The sequence below is a fragment of the Myotis davidii genome, unplaced genomic scaffold (assembly GCF_000327345.1).
Source record: "Myotis davidii unplaced genomic scaffold, ASM32734v1 scaffold90, whole genome shotgun sequence".
In the NCBI taxonomy this organism is placed as follows: domain Eukaryota; kingdom Metazoa; phylum Chordata; class Mammalia; order Chiroptera; family Vespertilionidae; genus Myotis; species Myotis davidii.
In genome coordinates, this window is record NW_006282524.1 from 81,193 (window position 1) to 84,713 (window position 3,521).

Genomic DNA, 3,521 nt, shown 5'->3' on the forward strand with positions numbered 1-3,521 from the left:
CGATTCCAAAGGTTAGGGCGTTTGTTATCTCCATTCCAAGGTCACTACTCTACTGTTCTGTTAAACTACAAGGAAGTAACTGAAGGAGATTATCCTAAGTAAAGATTATGTAGTTTAAGCATGATTGTTCATAGTTAAAGTGATTAACTACCCGCCAGGCACTTAGTTAAGGGGTTTTATCCCCTCCCTAACTTCAGGGAAAAATCCCTACCTGGGGAAACAACCTTTCTCAGAGAGGTGACCTTGGTTAAAACACATAGAGCCAAGAAGGTGAGCAAACATTAAGAACAGTATGCCATATACACCAGGTCCCTTGAAACATATGCTGTGCAGATGTTTCTTCCCTGCAGCGACTGTGTCAAGCAGCAAGGATGGACCGGCTCCCAGCAATTTAGTTACTTTTCTGACTATTCCTCCTTTTCTTTCATGTAGGGGTTGTGTCTTTTTCTCCCCATTTTTGCTATCCCTTTGTTTTTTCTTTCTATGTATTAGATCAAACTATTATGCCTCCCAGATTTTGTGGGGTGGTCTTATGTAGTAGGTGTTTTGTTGGACCTAGTCATGTAGTCTCTTAAATCTCCTAAGCAGGAGAAAAGCCCCTTGCTTGAGTTATTTGGCTTCTCGTGTTGTTGTTGGATCTTGAATGATATTTTTCCTTTCATACATGTATTCTCCTCACAGGCTGGCTGACAATGTGACTCACCCCTGAGCACATCCTGCAAGCTATTTTGGAAATGTTGATAGAACAGCACAAAATATAGCACAACAAAGCATGAAACAAAAGAAGCAAAGCAAAAATATACACAAGACCCCCAACAGCACCAACAAAAGTAACCACCATAGAAGAGATAATTAGGAAAGATAAAAGAGAGCAAGGATGATAGAAGAAAAGGAAGAAAGAGAAAATATGAGGAGAAAAATAACAAACAAACAACCCCTCCCAACATACACACACACACGCAAACACAAAAGGGGGATGGAGAGAGAAGAAATATGTAGGCGCAAAGCTGCAATAATTGAAGACAAATAAAGAATTTATGAAAATGAAAATAGAGTAGAAAACAGATAGACCCAAAATAAGAAAAGGAAAAAAAGATGAGATTTTAGGGGAAACAGAAAAGAGAGAAGAAAAAGATTGGTTAGGAAAAGCAAAGAGGAAAATTACATATATGAACAAAACAAGAGAGACTACAATAATAACAAATAATAAAAAAGATAAAGATGATAAATAAGAAAGAAAAAATAAAGGAAAGAGAAAATATAAAAAGGAAAGAAAAAAAGAAAAAAATGTGAAGTGGCATTAGTTTCAGCAGAATTTAGTGTCCCATGGGAGCTCACTTTGGAACCTATTCCTCTGATAACTGTGTCTGACTGTTCTGTTTGTCACTTCTGGGGTTCCTGTGAGATATTTAGGTGCTAACTACTGTCAGAAACTGTCCTCCTTTGGCTTTCAGCAACCTGCTTGAAACTCCAAGTGATCCACAGTTCCTGTCTGTCTCTACAGGAGTTGACTGCAAACAGGAGTCAAATCTGCTCTCTAAAACAGGTTTGTTAGCAGCAGGAGGCCCAGGGTTCCTGAGGCTCCATCTCTGCCCACCTTTACCTGCTAGCCGGATGTCAATCTTAATCACTCTAAAGTCTGTTTCTCAAAGGGATTTAAGTGGTGGAGGTGCTGTTTAGCTTTCAGGGAATGTGGTTGGTGTGTTTCCCTGTCCCAGAGATACTCCTCTGGCAGTAGCCCAAATATTACTCTGCTCTTAGCTGGGCAGAGATCCATTTACTAGTATGAAATCCAGTGGGATGGGATGGAAGCCTGTAGTTTCTATCTGCTCTCCCCAGCAGGAAATGTACCAGTCAGGTTCCAGGGGCAGAAGGCCCCTCCCCCAATCCAGTCACTGAGGCTCCTGAGACTGTTCAAACACATAAGCTTGGCCTCTGCTTTTGTTTCCTCTGAAAAGGTCAAAATTCAGGTTTTGGCAGGCAGGACTCCTGATGGTAGGATGAGCTGTATCACTTAGTGAGGTTTCTTTGTTTTGTTTTGTTTCGTTTTGTTTTGTTTTTACCTGCCCTATGGCTACTGGGAGCAGCTAGGTCCTCTCAGGAAAAATGGCCATTTCAATTTGGGGCATATGATGAAATTCAGGACTTCTTGCTGCTGCTTTTCCCTGTCTCCCTGCAATGCTTCCCACCTCAGCTTCTCTTTAGGCACCTCAAATCCTACCCTCCCCCAATGCACCAAAGCCTGTGAGTACTTGCAAATGGAAACTTCTGTGCTCTGGGTTTAGGAAAAATGCAATGAAACTGCGGCTTCCTATTCAACTGGCTCCAGCCTCCGCCTGGACCAGCAACCTTTCATGGCTGGATGTTATGTGGGCCACATGTGTTGGCTCTGGTGCTCAGGACTGTGGAGTCCAGTATGAGTTCCAGGCCTCTATCTTCTGAGGGAACAGACCCTCCTGTAGCTGGGAGTTCCCTCCTTACTCTTGGCCTGATGGCCTGTCACCACTGGAAGCTGGGTCAGTTCCTCTTGTGACCTCGCCCTTTCTACTCATCTCCAGGTGTTTTCTGTCCTTCCTTGATATGTCTCTTCCTCAGCTGGACCTCAGTTGGTAATTCCAGGGGTATGTTCCCCACTTTAGTGTTATTTCCAGTCTGGTCTTGGGAAGAGGTACACTATGGGTCTGCCTGTTTGGCCACCATTTTCCCCCCTCCCATTCTACTCATGGAATATTTTGTTCCATCCCTTCACTTTCAATATGTCTGTATCTTTTGATCTGATACTAATCTTTTGTAGGCAGCATATAAATACATTTTATTTTTTATTCATTCCTCAACTGTATGTCTTTTCATTAGAAGATTAACCTATTTAAATTTAAGTACTTATTGATAGGTATTTGCTTATTGTGTTTTTGTTAATAACATTTTGGTTATTTTTGTAGATCTTTATTCTTCTAGTTTCTACCCTTGTGGTTTTATGGTTTTCTTTAGTATTATGTTTAGGTTGCTTTTTTTTAGTTTTTGTATCTATTGTAGGTATTTTGTTTGTGATTACCATATACTCATATATCTTCATTTAAATATATAGCAGTATATTTAAATCTGATAGTCACAAAATCTAAACACATGTTAAACACACAACATTTTTACTCCTCTCTGTAATGTTTTAATGTCATAATTCACATATTTTTACTTTGTGTATCATCTACCTAATTTTGTAGTTATAATTAATTTTACTATGTAGTTATAACTAATTTTACCTTTTATACTAGATTTTTTATTGGCTGCTCATGTCTTTATTATATATACATATTTTCTTTTCTTTACCTTTTCTGCTTAAAAAGGAATCTTTAACTTTTTTTTTTTTTTGTGAAGCTAGCATAGTGGTAGAACTCTTTATTATTCCTTTAATTCCGAATGATTAAGTTGCTGCATAGAGTATTCTTTGTCATAAGTTATTTTTAAAATTTATTTTAGCATTTTAAATAGATCTCCCAAATCTATTCTGCTTATCAATGTTTCTG